The sequence below is a fragment of the Pinus tabuliformis genome, chromosome 7 (assembly GCF_031772625.1).
Source record: "Pinus tabuliformis cultivar Carrire ecotype Pingquan chromosome 7, CPIR1, whole genome shotgun sequence".
Lineage (NCBI taxonomy): Eukaryota > Viridiplantae > Streptophyta > Pinopsida > Pinales > Pinaceae > Pinus > Pinus tabuliformis.
In genome coordinates, this window is record NC_142293.1 from 1,024,733,679 (window position 1) to 1,024,750,615 (window position 16,937).

The 16,937-nt window shown below is 51.2% G+C and overlaps 1 non-coding gene across 1 annotated transcript; it reads right to left on the reverse strand.

Annotated features, from left to right (window-relative positions):
• Nucleotides 1-11,209: 11,209 nt before the first annotated feature.
• Nucleotides 11,210-13,021, reverse strand: LOC149251111 (18S ribosomal RNA). Its single transcript, XR_016267670.1, has one exon. It is a non-coding gene; the product is annotated as an 18S ribosomal RNA (ribosomal RNA).
• Nucleotides 13,022-16,937: the final 3,916 nt, after the last annotated feature.

Genomic DNA, 16,937 nt, shown 5'->3' on the forward strand with positions numbered 1-16,937 from the left:
AAAGACCAACTGAGCCCACAACCTCTCTCAGAAATGCCCCCCGACCCTCCACGCCACGCACCGAGGCCACCTAGGAGTCCACCTGTGACAGCAGCAACGGTGGACCTCGACCACTTGACTGCCTGCGGCAACCACGATGCGAAGGCAAAGGAAGGAAGTAAATGCAAATCAAGAGGGTCGCTACACAATACAAGAACACATATCCGAACAGGAGGAGGAGGGATCGGGCAGCTCTGCACCCCACGCACCCTATGTACAGGCAACCTAGGAGATTTCCCAAAGCTTTACCGACCAGACGATGAATAATTTTCCCCTACGGCCACCTCCACGCAAATGAGGGAGGTCGAAGTGTTCCACCTCGAAATCCTTCTTCCAGATAGCCCCCACCATCGATGACTATTGTAGCAAGCCTCCTCCCCATTGGACCACGAGTGCATACACAATTGAAACAACAAGTGCCCCCCAACCCTCCCCGCAAAGAGGCCACCTAGGAGTCCACCCGGACAGCAGCAACGATGGACCTCGATCGCATGATCACCTGCGGTAGCCTCAATGCAAAGGAAACGGAAGGAAAAAAAACAACAAGACCAACCGAGCCCACAACCTCTCTTATAAATGCCCCTCGACTCTCCACGCCACGCACCGAGGCCACCTAGGAGTCCACCCGCGCCCGCAGAAATGGTGGACCACGATCACTTGACCGCCTGTGGCAACCACGATGCGAAGGCAAAGGAAGGAAGTAAATGGAAATCAAGAGGGTCGCTACACAATACAAGAACACATATCCGAATAGGAGGAGGGATCGGGTAGCTCTGCACCCCACACACCCTACGTACAGGAAACCTAGGAGATTTTCGACAACTTTACCGACTAGACGATGAATAATTTTCCCCTATGGCCACCTCCACACAAAGGAGGGAGGTCGAAGCATTCCAACTCGAAATCCATCTTCCAAATAGCCCCCACCATCGATGTAGCAAGCCTCCTCCCCGTTGGACCACGAGCACATACACAATTGAAACAACAAGTGCCCCCCAACCCTCCCTGCAGAGAGGCCATCAAGGAGTCCACCCGGACAGCAGCAACGATGGACCTCGATCACATGATTGCCTACAACAGCCTCAATGCAAAGGAAACGGAAGGAAACAAAACAACAAGACCAACCAAGCCCACAACCTCTCTCAGCAATGTGCCCCTCGACCCTCCACGCCACGCATCGAGGCCACCTAGGAGTCCACCTGCGACAGCAGAAATGGTGGACCTCGATCACTTGACCACCTGTGGCAACCACGATGCGAAGGCAAAGGAAGGAAGTAAATGAAAATCAAGAAGCTCGCTACATAATACAAGAACATATCCAAACAGGAGGAGGGATCGGGCAGCCCCGCACCCCCCGAACCCTACGTACAAGCAACCTAGGAGATTTCCCACAGCTTTACCGACTGGACAATGAATACATTTCCCCTACGGCCACCTCCATGCAAAGGAGGGAGGTCGAAGCATTCCACCTCGAAATCCTTCTTCCAGATAGCCCCCACCATCGACATAGCAAGCCTCCTCCCCATTGGACCAGGGGCGCATACAAAATTCAAACAACAAATGCCCATAAACGTTGTGACTTAACATTTCGAACCGCAAAAGCCTGCCATGCACGCAAGATGCAAGGGAAAAGCCGACCCCTCAATCAAACATATGGGCCAACACATCTATCAAAACCTCAAAGCCAATGCAACCACGAACAATGTGCACTTTGAAAGGAATGCCAACCCTTGACTTTACAACAAGGAGAACAGTGCCTCACATCGCCCGACGGAAAAAGAAAGCAAGAGGGAGTGTAGGTGGTTTACAACCAAAACCCTTCCACTTCCCTCTTAAATGTATGCATCTCAACCGACAATTCCAACACAGAAAGAGTACAAGCACAAGACACCGGCACCATAAACAGCTGAACAATGAAGAGGCTAGCCATCACAAGGAGCCACACCACAACAACCCATACAACTCCCAAAACTTGGAGCAGAAGGGGAATTGTTCACATATGCCTCCCGGGACAAGCATGGCCAACATTACCACTCATGCGCTACTGAGTGGGTATGGAGAGAAGATGAAAAACGGACACCCTACAAACGACCCAAGGCCATTCTTGAGGCAAACCCGAAAAACCAACTCAATTGCCAACCCACCTTTCACATGAAAAGCAAAACCCTCCACACCAAATAGGGAGGAGGTGAACAATATAACGAGGAGACAATTTCAATGGAGCCACAAATGGCTGCCCAGCCCAATCAAAATTCTCTATTCGCAACAACCGAGGGGCACGATAGCGACATAGGCAACGACGGAGTTTTGGGGCTTCCATCTGGGACCGCAACAATGAAGGCTCAAAGGAGCGTGGAGGAAACTATCAACATTCTTATCGTTGGGATGGGAAAGAGGGACGGGGATGAGCATTGCCCACATTACTGCTCATGTGCTACCGAGTGGGGATGGAGAGAAGACGAAAATCGGCCACCCTACAAATGACCCAAGGCCATCGCTCGAGCAAACCCGACGACGCAACTCGATTACCAACCCACCTTTCACATGGAAAGAAAACCTGTCACCTGTATCTTCTGGAGGGGCACGAGGGGGACCAGGACGAGCCAAGGAGCCACACCACAACAACCCATACAGCACCAAGAAATTAGAGAGCAGAAGGGGAATTGTTCACGTATGCCTCCCGGGACGAGCATGGCCAACATTACCGCTCATGTGCTACCGAGTGGGGATGGAGAGATTATGAAAATCGGACACCCTACAAACGACCCAAGGCCATCCTTCAGGCAAACCAGAAAACACAACTCGATTACCAACCCACCTTTCACACGGAAAGAAAACCTGTCGCTGGTATCATCTGGAGGGGCATAAGGGGACCAAGACAAACCAGGGAGCCAAACCACAACAACCCCTATAGCTCCAAGAACTTAGAGAGCAATTGTCCACATATGCCTCCCGGGACGAGCATGGGCAACATTACCACTCATGCGCTACCGAGTGGGGATGGAGAGAAGATGAAAATCGGCCACCCTACAAACGACCCAAGGCCATCGTTCAGGCAAACGCAAAAACACAACTCGATTACCAACCCACCTTTCAGATGAAAAGAAAACCTGTCACTGGTATCATCTGGAGGGGCACAAGGGGGACCAGGATGAGCCAGGGAGCCACACCACAACACAACAACCCATACAGCTCCAAGGACTTGGAGAGCGGAAGGGGAATTGTTCACATATTCCTCCCAGGACGAGCATGGCCAACATTACCGCTCATGCGCTACCAAGTGCGGATGGAGAGAAGATGAAAATCGACCGCCCTAAAAATGACCCAAGGCCATCGTTTAGGCAAACGTGAAAACACAACTTGATTACCAACCCACCTTTCACACGGAAAGAAAACCTGTCACTGGTATCATCTGGAGGGGCACTCGGGGACCGGGACGAGCCAGGGAGCCACACCACAACAGCCCATACAGCTCCAAGAACTTGGAGAGTGGAAGGGGAATTGTTCACATATGCCTCTGAGGCCGAGCCTGGCCAACACTACCACTCATGCGCTACCGAGTGGGGATGGAGAGAAGATGAAAATCGGCCACCCTACAAACGACCCAAGGCCATCGTTCAGGAAAACCCGAAAACACAACTCGATTACCAACCCACCTTTCACACGGAAAGAAAACCTGTCGCTGGTATCATCTGGAGGGGCACGCGGGGACCAGGATGAGCCAAGGAGCCACACCACAACAGCCCATACAGCTCCGAGAACTTGGAGAGCGGAAGGGGAATTGTTCACATATGCCTCCCAAGATGAGCATGGCCAACATTACCACTCATGCGCTACTGAGTGGGGATGGAGAGAAGATGAAAATCGGCCACCCTACAAATGACCCAAGGTCATCATTTAGGCAAACCCGAAAACACAACTCGATTACCAACCTACCTTTCAAACGGAAAGAAAACCTGTCGCTGGTGTCATCCGGAGGGGCACTCGGGGACGAGGACGAGCCAGGGAGCCACACCACAACAGCCCATACAGCTCCAACAACTTGGAGAGCGGAAGGGGAATTGTTCACGTATGCCTCCCAAGACGAGCATGGCCAACATTACCGTTCTTGCACTACCGAGTGGGGATGGAGAGAAGATGAAAATCGGCGGCCCTACAAATGACCCAAGGCCATCGTTCAGGCAAACCCGAAAACACAACTCGATTACCAACCCACCTTTCACATTGAAAGAAAACCTGTTGTTGGTATCATCTGGAGGGGCACGCGGGGACCAGGACGAGCCAGGGAGCCACACCACAACAGCCCATATAGCTCCAAGAACTTGGAGAGCAGAAGGGGAATTGTTCACGTATGCCTCCCAAGACGAGCGTGGCCAACATTACCGCTCATGCGCTACCGAGTGGGGATGGAGAGAAGACGAAAATTGGCAACCCTACAAATGACCCAAGGCCATCCTTCGGGCACACGCGAAAACACAACTCGATTACCAACCCACCTTTCACACGGAAAGAAAACCTGTCGCTGGTATCATCTGGAGGGGTGCAAGGGGGACCAAGACAAGCGAGGGAGCCACACCACAACAGCCCATACATCTCCAAGAAATTGGAAAGCAGAAGGGGAATTGTTCACATATGCCTGCCGGGACGAGCATGGGCAACATTACCGCTCATGCGCTACCGAGTGGGGATGGAGAGAAGATGAAAATCGGCCACCCTACAAACGACCCAAGGCCATCGTTCAGGCAAACGTGAAAACAAAACTCAATTACCAACCCACCTTTCACACGGAAACAAAACCTGTCGCTGGTATCATCTAGAGGGGCTCGAGGGGGACCAGGACGAGCAAGGAACCACACCACAACAGCCCATACAGCTCCAAGAACTTGGAAAGTAGAAGGGGAATTGTTCACATATGCCTCCCAAGACGAGCATGGCCAACATTACCACTCATGCGCTACCGAGTGGGGATGGAGAGAAGATGAAAATCGGCCACCCTACAAATGACCCAAGGCCATCGTTGAGGCAAACGTGAAAACACAACTCAATTACCAACCCACCTTTCACACGGAAAGAAAACCTGTCGATGGTATCATCTAGAGGGGCGCGAGGGGGACCAGGACGAGCAAGGGAGCCACACCACAATAGCCCATACAGCTCCAAGAACTTGGAAAGCAAAAGGGGAATTGTTCACATATGCCTGCCAACATTACTGCTCATGCGCTACCGAGTGGGGATGGAGAGAAGATGAAAATTGACAACCCTACAAACGACCCAAGGCCATCATTCAAGCAAACGCGAAAACACAACTCAATTACCAACCCACCTTTCACACGGAAACAAAACCTGTCGCTTAGATCATCTGGAATTTGCATGGGCCCCCGCACGACCGAAACAAAGCGACAAGGGAGAGCCGGGCAAACGAGCAGATGGAAAATGAACAAAGCCAACCTCGGGTCACAACTTAGCATTTTTTATATGGGCTCGTTGGCCCGTGCGCGCCCTCGCCCGAACGAATTTGCATGGGTGCCCGCACGACCGAAACGAAGTGACAAGCGAGAGCCGGGCAAACGAGCTGCACGAACGAGCACAGAGCCAACCTCGGGTCACAACTTAGCATTTTTTGATACGGGCTCGTTCGCCTGGGCGCACCCTCGCCCGAATGACCTGCCCGAACGAGTTCACACGGACGCCCTCAAACGACCCACCCGAACGATTTTGCATGGGCGCCCAAACGACCGAAACGAAGAAACAAGGGAGAGTCGGGCAAATGAGCTATACGAACATGCACAAAGCAAACCTCGGGTCACAAGTTACCATTTTTTATACGGGCTCGTTCGCCCAGGCGCACCCTCGCCCGAATGACCCGCCCGAATGAGTTCACACAGGCGCCCTCAAACGACCCGCCCAAACGACCGAAACGAACCGACAAGGGAGAGCCGGGCAAATGAGCTGCACGAACGTGCACAAAGCCAACCTCGAGTCTCAACTTAGCATTTTTGATACGGGCTCGTTCGCCCGGGCGTGCCCTCGCTCGAACGACCTGCCCGAACGAGTTCACACGGGCGCCCTCAAACGACCCGCCCGAACGACCGAAACGAAGCGACAAGGGAGAGCCAGGAAAGCGAGCTGCACGAACGTGTAGAAAGCCAACCTCAGGTCACAACTTATCATTTTTGATACGGGCTTGTTCGCCCAGGCGCGCCCTCGCTCGAACGAGTTCACACAGGCACCCTCAAACGACCCGCCCGAACGAGTTCACACGGGCGCATCGAACGACCCGCCTGAATGAGTTCCCACGGGCGCCCTCAAACGACCCGCCCAAACGACCCGCCCGAACGAGTTCACACGGGCGCCCTCAAATGACCCGCTGGAACGATTTTGCATAGGTGCCCGAATGACCGAAACGAAGCGACAAGGGAGAGCCGGGCAAACGAGCTGCACGAACGTGCACAAAGCCAACCTCGGGTCACAATTAGCATTTTTGATACGGGCTCGTGTGCCCAGGCGCGCCCTCGCTCGAACGACCCGCCCGAATGAGTTCACACGGGCGCCCTCAAATGACCCGCTTGAACGACCCGCCCGAACGCGTTCACACGGGCGCCTCAAACGACCCACCCGAACGATTTCACACGGGCGCCCACAAACAACCCGCCCGAACGACCCGCCCGAACGAGTTCACACGGGCGCCCTCAAACGACCCGCCCGAACGATTTTGCATGGGTGCCCGAACGACCGAAACGAAGCAACAAGGGAGAGCCGGGCAAATGAGCTGCACGAACGAGCACAAAGCCAACCTCGGGTCACAACTTAGCATTTTTTATATGGGCTCGTTCGCCCGGGTGCACCCTTGCCCGAACGACCTGCCCGAACGAGTTCACACGGGCGCCCTCAAACGACCCGCCCGAACGCGTTCACATGGGCGCCCTCAAACGACCCGCCCGAATGACTGAAACGAACCAAAAAGGGAGAGCCGAGCAAACGAGCTGCATAAACGTGCACAAAGCCAACCTCGGGTCACAACTTAGCATTTTTTATATGGGCTCGTTCGCCCGGGCGCGCCCTCGCCCGAACGACCCGCCCAAACGAGTTCACACGGGCGCCCTCAAACGACCCGCCTGAACGACCGAAATGAACCGACAAGGGAGAGTCTGGAAAACGAGCTACACGAACGTGCACAAAGCCAGCCTCGGGTCACGACTTAGCATTTTTGATACGGGCTCATTCGCCCGGGCGCACCCTCACCCGAACGACCCGCCCGAACGAGTTCACACGGGCGCCCTCAAACGACCCGCCCGAACGAGTTCACACAGGCACCTCAAACGACCCGCCCGAACGAGTTCACACAGGCGCCCTCAAATGACCCACCCGAACGCACCGCCCGAACGAGTTCACACGGGCACCCTCAAATGACCCGCCCGAACGATTTTGCATGGGTGCTCGAACGACTGAAACGAAGCGACAATGGAGAGCCGGGCAAACGAGCTACACGAACGTGCACAAAGCCAACCTCGGGTCACAACTTAGCATTTTTGATACGGGCTCGTTCACCCGGGCGCGTCCTCGCCCAAACGACCTGCCCAAACGAGTTCACACGGGTGCCCTCAAACGACCCGCCCGAACAATCGAAATGAACCGACAAGGGAGAGCCAGGAAAACGAGCTGCACAAATATGCACAAAGCCAACCTCGGGTCACAACTTAGCATTTTTGATACAGGCTCGTTTGCCTGGGTGCACCCTCGCCCGAACGACCCACTCGAACGAGTTCACACGGGCGCCCTCAAACAACCCCCGAACGACCAAAACGAACTGGCAAGGGAGAGCCGGGAATGTAGGCTTTAACCCTGTACAGAAATTACCTGCATACAAATTCTTAAACAAAGAAAATAAACAATGCGAGAGCATAACCCATAAAACACATATGCATAGAGATTTTTCCCTGGATCCCAAAACCGAGACTACCAGCTTGATTTTTCATTATGTTCCTTTCAATGTTACAATACATATTTATACATGCCGAAGCATCCAATACCATGAACCGAAAAACCATCGCGTCCAATACCATGTGCGAAAATCATGCACAAAACCATAGGTAGGTTCGCCCAACCTAATATAGGGTCCAATATGTCCAAGCCTTTGATGCCACAACATGGTCTTCTCTCTAGAGACCACTAGATTTTCTACTCCATTTTCAGGAACCATAGAACTATTGCACCCATCAACAACAGTGCTACCTTGCAGTTTGTACAGAGTTCCAGTCTGAACTCCCCGCATCAATATCAGTGCTCCTCGAACCATCTTGCAGGTATCTTTCTCGAACACCGTCTTTACACCTGCATCATCCAACTTGCTTATAGAAATCAGATTTCTGGCCAATGCAGGAATATGTAGAACACCCGGAAGTGTTCTAACCCTTCCACCTTGCAACTTCAACTTTACTTTTCCCCGACCAATGATTCTAGCCTTCCTATCATCTCCTAAGAAGACATCACCACCATCATATTTCTCATACTCGCAGAACCACTCTCTATGGGGAGCGAAGTGAAAGGATGCACCTGAGTCAATCAACCATGCCTCATGATCTACATGTGTACTTGAAGAAGCCAAGTACACATCCCCACCTTCATCTGAGGTGGTTTTCGCCTCTGGAGAAGGAGCATCATCAGATCCCTTTCCTTTATCAGGAGCTTTAGATTTACAATCCCTTCTGAAGTGTCCTTCCTTTCCGCATTTCCAGCACACCACCTTTGTAGGTTTTCCTGGAGATTTAGATCTCCCTCTAGATTTAGATCTCCCACTCGATGACTTATTTTTGTTTCTGTTCTGGGACCGTCCTCGTACATACAAGGCATCACCATTCTGGTTGTCCATATTCTTCCATCTCATCTCCTCCGTCAGCAAGGCTGAGACTATTTCATCAAACTGCAAAGCAGTTGCATTGCTACCTATTGCAATAACCAGACTATCCCACGAATCTGGTAAAGAACACAATAGACTGATGCACTTATCTTCATCTGAAATTTTAATATCAACAGATAATAACTGACTTACCACAGTATTAAATGCATTTAGATGCTCTGTCACCGAGTCTCCATCTTTCATCCTCAGGTTATACAGCTTTTTCCGCAGGAACAATTTATTCACCAGAGACTTAGATTGGTACAAAGTCCCTAACTTTACCCACAAAGCCTTTGCCGTAGCTTCCCCTGATACATTCAACAATACTGAATCTGAGACACACAATCGTATTGTTCTCTTTGCCTTCTGATCCAAATTCTTCCATTCTTCATCGGTCACTCCCGATGGTTTAGTATCCGGATCTACCACGATCCACTGATCTTTATCCACCAACAGATCTTCCATCTTGAGTTTCCACAACTCAAAATTCTGACCATTGAACTTCTCAATCTCGATCTTTCCACTGCTCGCCATCTTCTTTTACCACCAGAATCGATCTCGCAGATCTCCCACTGAACAGGTTCTACCACAGGCCCGAGCGAAACCCCTCAACAACAAAGGCGTCCCCTTGAAGCCAAAACAGCTCTGATACAAAATGTAGGTTTTAACCCTGTACAGAAATTACCTGCATACGAATTCTTAAACAAAGAAAATAAACAATGCGAGAGCATAACCCATAAAACACATATGCACAGAGATTTTTCCCTAGATCCCAAAACCGGGACTACCAGCTTGATTTTTCATTATATTCCTTTCAATGTTACAATACATATTTATACATGCCGAAGCATCCAATACCATGGACCGAAAAACCATCGCATCCAATACCATGTGCGAAAAACATGCACAAAACCATAGGTAGGTTCGCCCAACCTAATATAGGGTCCAAAAAAAATTTTCCCTGGGCGCTGCCCCAGACCCCGTAGAGGGGGGCTACCCACCCCCCTCAAACCCCCCGCTGCACAATCGGCGCAACGAAGGGGGGCTTCCGCCCCCCTCTAACCCCCCGTTTAACTACGTAGGTTAGTCGTGGAAAGAATATAACACAACCCAACAACCAGTGTCTGGAGCACATCACTGAGAGGCACACAGCCCCCCAACCCAGCGTCACAAGGCTTCAAATGACAAATAGACCGCTGCCAATAACACAAACCCACCCCGCTCTTACACCTCTTCGTGTACAAAACACCCGACAACCTTTCCAGTGAGAGAGTCAACGGGGGTCAAATAATCAAACTCCAAAGAGGAGTTGTCACGGGCCGACGCTCAATGCTGGAGAAAGCCACGGGCCACAAATACATCGATGGTGCAAGGCCACTAGAGAGAGGGACGTTCGCGAGGCGCACACCACGAAACAAAGAAATGACGTAAGTCCCACAAAAAAGCCATAATCCAAAGGGAGGAACAACAACACGACCCGCTACTTCTTTTTCCCTCAGAAGGGGAGTGGGTCACGAGAGGATGAGGAATTCCCTCGATGGCAAAGGCATGAGATAAGATTGCCACCCTCATGCCTGTCGGCGGGGAAAATTGTGATATTGATGGAGCTCAGACCGAGGGATGGGTTTTTCGTTACCTCGACACCCAACCCTTCAGCGAGGGCATGTCGAAGGAACGGTCGAGAGGGACTAGGGTGGCCAACCCAACGGGTTGAACCGCTCTTCATCCATCCCATACTTGACCACACCCCGACAATCTCACCTCACGGAAGGTTTGAGCTACCAGGCACGCGCGCAACCACTCCCTCGACCCAACCACCAGCAAAAAAGCTCACCCAAGAAACACATCAACCGCCGCCGCCTTTTCAAGAGAACCAACTATGGAAGCCCGCACCCTTGGCCCATGCCTTCCAATGAAAAAAATACCAAGCACCACCGCTACGAATGAGTCCGAATTTATCCATCGTATTTACCGAGCACCTCAACTCTGCAGCAACCATGCCCGGCCAAACAGATCGTCGGAAGGGCTCCCAAGAAACAAGCTTCCGAACCCCCTGCAGAAACACATTGGGGGGAAGAAAAGCAAAGGATGGGTGGGACAAGCACAAGCATGGCTTGCAAGCACACACGAAAAAACAAGTGTAGTTACCTCGAGACAAGCAACCAACAATGTTCCCGCCAAACACCAAACCCGCTCCCCTAGAGACGCACCACAAAGTCCCACATTTCAATCGAAACCCAACCAACCCAAACCAAAAAAGAAAACCCCTGCTATCAATGATCCTACCGTAGGTTCACCTACGGTAACCTTGTTATGACTTCTCCTTCCTCTAAATGATAAGGTTCAATGAACTTCTCACGATGTCGATGGTGGCGAACCACCATCATCGATGCAATCCGAACACTTCACCGGATCATTCAATCGGTAGGAGCGACGGGCGGTGTGTACAAAGGGCAGTGACGTAGTCAACATGAGTTGATGACACACGCTTACTAGCAATTCCTCGTTGAAGACCAATAATTGCAATGGTCTATCCCCATCACGATGAAATTTGAGAAGATTTCCCGATCCTCTCGAACCAGGAATAAAAACTCGTTTCCTGCATCAGTGTAGCGCGCGTGTGGCCCAGAACGTCTAAGGGCTTCACAAACCTGTTATTGCCTCAAACTTCCATGGCCTAAACGGCCATAGTCCCTCTAAGAAGTTGGCCGCAAAGGGGAACCTCCGCGTAGCTAGTTAGCAGGCTGAGGTCTCGTTCTTTATTGGAATTAACCAAACAAATCGCTCCACCAACTAAGAACGACCATGCACCACCACCCATAGAATCAAGAAAGAGCTCTCAATCTGTCAATCCTTACTATGTTTGGACCTGGTAAGTTTCCTCGTGTTGAGTCAAATTAAGCCGCAGGCTCCACTCCTGGTGGTGCCCTTCCGTAAATTCCTTTAAGTTTCAGCCTTGCGACCATACTCCCCCCGGAACCCAAACACTTTGATTTCTCAGAAGGTGCTGGCGGAGTCCTTAGAGCAACATCATCCAATCCCTGGTTGGCATCGTTCATGGTTGAGACTAGGACGGTATCTGATCGTCTTCGAGCCCCCAACTTTCATTCTTGATTAATGAAAACATCCTTGGAAAATGCTTTCGCAGTGGTCCATCTTTCATAAATCTAAGAATTTCACCTCTGACAATGAAATACGAATGCCCCCGACAGTCAATATTAATCATTACTCCGGTCTCGAAGGCCAACATAATAGGACCAGACTCCTATCATGTTATTCCATGCTAATGTATTCAGAGCATAAGCTTGCTTTGAGCACTCTAACTTTTTCAAAGTAACAATGCCAGAACCCTGACCCAGCCAATTAAGGCCAGCAGCATGCTGCCGACAAAAGGGACAGAAGGGCAGGTGCACACCGAGTAGGCGGACCAACCCTTACGACCCAAGATCCAACTACGAGATTTTTAACTGCAACAACTTAAATATACGCTATTGGAGCTAGAATTACCGCGACTACTAGCACTAGACTTGCCCTCCAATGGATCCTCGTTAAGGGATTTAGATTGTACTCATTCCAATTACCAGACTTGATGAGCCCAATATTGTTATTTATTTTCACTACCTCCCCATATCATGATTGGGTAATTTGCACGCCTGCTGCCTTCCTTGGATGTGGTAGCCGTTTCTCATGCTCCCTCTCCGGAATCGAACCCTAATTCTCCGTCACCCGTCACCACCATGGTAGGCCTCTATCCTACCATCAAAAGTTGATAGGGTAGAAATTTGAATGAAGCATCGCCAACACAAGGGCTGTGCGATCTGTCGAGTTATCATGATTCACTGGAGAAGCAGGAAAGCCTGTGTCGGCCTTTTATCTAAAAAATGCCTCCCTTCCAAAGAGTCAAGACTTGGTGCATGTATTAGCTCTAGAATTACTACGGTTATCCGAGTAGTATGGTACCATCAAAAAAATATAACTGATTTAATGAGCCATCCGCAGTTTCACAATCTGAATTAGTTCATACTTAGACATGCATGGCTTAATATTTGAGACAAGCATATGACTACTGGCAGGATCAACCAGGTAGCACCCTCCCGCTTCAAAGGGAATTTCGGGGGCTCTCTTACCGAGAGCCAGATTGAACACCCATTAAGTCAAAGAGACGTCAAAATATCATGTAAAACTTTTATGCCTTGCACCTCTTGCATCCCGAGAAGGAAGCACACCCAACATGCCAAGGACATGGCGACCAATGGGCAGACCTACTGAGCCACAACACACCAAGGCCACTTTGGAGTTTGCAGCCATGGCCCAACCAACAAGAAAATGAGCGATCACTCACCGACTCCCTTAGAAATGCCTCCAAAGGCCTCCACGCCCCGCACCGAGGGCACCTGGGAGTCCACCCGGACAGCAGCAACGATGGACCTCGATCACCTGATTGCCTGCGGTAGCCTTGATGCAAAGGAAACAAATGGAGAATGACCAACCACGCAACCTCTATATTACAAATGAGACACAACCCTTCCTGCCCCCGCACTGAGGCCACCTAGGAATCCACCCGGACAGCAGCAACGATGGACCTCGATCTCCCGACCGCCTGCGACAGCCTCAATCCGAAGGAAAAGGAAGGAAATAAAAAGAGGACAACCAACCACACAAATCCTATCATAGAGAGGCCATACAAACCTCCCCGCCCTGCACTTATGCCACCTAGGAGTCCACCCGGACAGCAGCAACAGTGGACCTTGATCGGATGATCGCCTGCGGCAGCCTCGACACAAAGTTAAGGGAAGGAAATAATACAAGACAAACCGATCTCGCAACCTCCCTTAAAAATGCCCCCCAACCCACCCCTCCCCTCCCCGCACAGGGGCCACCTAGGAGTCCACCCGGACAGCAGCAACGATGGACCTCGATCGCATGATCGCCTGCGGCAGCCTCAATCCAGAGAGGAAACGGAAGGAAATAAAACAAGACCAATCGAGCCCACAACCTCTCTCATAAATGCCCCCCGACCCTCCACGCCACGCACCGAGGCCACCTAGGAGTCCACCCGCGACAGCAGCAACGGTGGACCTCGATCACTTGACCGCCTGCGATAACCACGATGCGAAGGCAAAGGAAGGAAGTAAATGCAAATCAAGAGGGTCACTACACAATACAAGAACACATATCTGAACAGGAGGAGGAGGGATTGGGCAGCTCCACACCCCACGCACCCTACATACAGGTAGCCTAGGAGATTTCCCAAAGCTTTACCAACCAGACGATGAATAATTTTCCCCTATGGCTACCTCCACGCAAAGGAGGGAGGTTGAAGCGTTCCACCTCGAAATCCTTCTTCCAGATAGCCCCCACCATCGATGACTATAGTAGCAAGCCCCCTCCACATTGGACCACGAGGGCATACACAATTGAAACAACAAGTGCCCACCAACCCTCCCCGCAAAGAGGCCACCTAGGAGTCCACCCAGATAGCAGCAACGATGGACCTCGATCGCATGATCGCCAGCGGTAGCCTCAATGCAAAGGAAACGAAAGGAAACAAAACAACAAGAGAAATCGAGCCCACAACCTCTCTTAGAAATGCCCCCCGACCCTCCGCGCCACGCACCGAGGCCACCTAGGAGTCCACCCGCGCCAGCAGAAACGGTGGACCTCGATCACTTGACCGCCTGTGGCAACTAGATGCGAAGGCAAAGGAAGGAAGTAAATGCAAATCAAGAGGGTCGCTACACAATATGAGAACACATATCCGAACAGGAGGAGGGATCGGGCAGCTCCACACCCCACACACCCTACGTACAGGCAACCTAGGAGATTTCCCATAGCTTTACCGACCGGACGATGAATAATTTTCCCCTACGGCCACCTCCACGCAAAGGAGGGAGGTCAAAGCGTTCCACCTCGAAATCCTTCTTCCAAATAGCCCCCACCATCGATGTAGCAATCCCCCTCCCCGTTGTACCACGGGCGCATACACAATTGAAACAACAAGTGCCCCCCAACCCTCCCCGCAGAGAGGCCACCTAGGAGTCCACCCGGACAGCAGCAATAATGGACCTCGATTGCATGATTGCCTACGGCAGCCTCAATGCAAAGGAAATGGAAGGAAACAAAACAAAAAGACCAACTGAGCCCACAAACTCTCTTAGAAATGTGCCCCCTGACCCTCCACGCCACTCACCGAGGCCACCTAGGAGTCCACCCGCGACAGCAGAAACTGTGGACCTCGATCACTTGACCGCCTGCGGCAACCACAATGCGAAGGCAAATGAAGGAAGTAAATGCAAATCAATAAGCTCACTACATAATACAAGAACATATCCAAACAGGAGGAGGGATCGGGCAGCCCTGCACCCCTCGCACCCTACGTACAAGCAACCTAGGAGATTTCCCACAGCTTTACCGACTGGACAATGAATAATTTTCCCCTACGGACACCTCCACTGAAAGGAGGGAGGTCGAAGTGTTCCACCTCGAAATCCTTCTTCCAGATAGCCCCCACCATGGACATAGCAAGCCTCCTCCCGATTGGACCAGGGGTGCATACACAATTCAAACAACAAATGCCCATAAACGTTATGACTTAACATTTCCAAACGCGAAAGCCTGCCAGGCACGCAAGATGCAAGGGAAAAGCTGACCCCTCGATCAAACATATGGGCCAAAACATCTATCAAAACCTCAAAGCCAATGCAACCACGAACAATGTGCACTTTGAAAGGAATGCCAACCCTTGACTTTACAACAAGGAGAACAATGCCTCACATCGCCCGACGGAAAAAGCAAGCAAGAGGGAGGGTAGGTGGTTTACAACCAAAACCCTTCCACTTTCCTCTTAAATGTGTGCATCTCAACCGACAATGCCAACATGGAAAGAGTACAAGCACAAGACACCGGCACCATAAACAGCTGAACAATGAAGAGGCTAGCCATCACAAGGAGCCACACCACAACAACCAATACAACTCCCAAAACTTGGAGCAGAAGGGGAATTGTTCACATATGCCTCCCGGGACAAGCATGGCGAACATTACCGCTCACGCGCTACCGAGTGGGTATGGAGAGAAGATGAAAATCGGACACCCTACAAATGACCAAGGCCATTCTTGAGGAAAACCTGAAAAATCAACTCAATTACCAACCCACCTTTCACACGAAAAGCAAAACCCTCCACACCAAATAGGGAGGAGGTGAACAATATAACGATGAGACAATTTCAATGGAGCCACAAATGGCTACCCAACCCAATCAAAATTCTCTATTCACAACAACCGAGGGGCACGATAGTGACATAGGCAACGACGGAGTTTTGGGGCTTCCATCTGGGACCGCAACAACGAAGGCTCAAAGGAGCACTTGAGGAAACTATCAACATTCTTATCGTTGGGATGGGAAAGAGGGACGGGGATGAGCATTGCCCACATTACCACTCATGTTCTACCGAGCGGGGATGGAGAGAAGATGAAAATCGGCCACCCTACAAATGACCCAAGGCCATCATTCGAGCGAACCCGACAAAGCAACTCGATTACCAACCCACCTTTCACACGGAAAGAAAACCTGTCACCTGTATCTTCTGGAGGGGAGCAAGGGGGACCAGGACGAGCCAAGGAGCCACATCACAACAACCCATACAACACCAAGAACTTAGAGAGCAGAAGGGGAATTGTTCATGTATGCCTCCCGGGACGAGCATGGCCAACATTACCGCTCATGCACTACCGAGTGGGGATGGAGAGATTATGAAAATCGGACACCCTACAAACGACCCAAGGGCATCCTTTAGGCAAACCCGAAAACACAACTCGATTACCAACCCACCTTTCACACACAAAGAAAATCTGTTGCTGGTATCATCTGGAGGGGCACAAGGGGACCAAGACAAACCAGGGAGCCAAACCACAACAACCCCTACAGCTCCAAGAACTTAGAGAGAAATTGTCCACATATGCCTCCTGGGACGAGCATGGGCAACATTACCGCTCATGCGCTA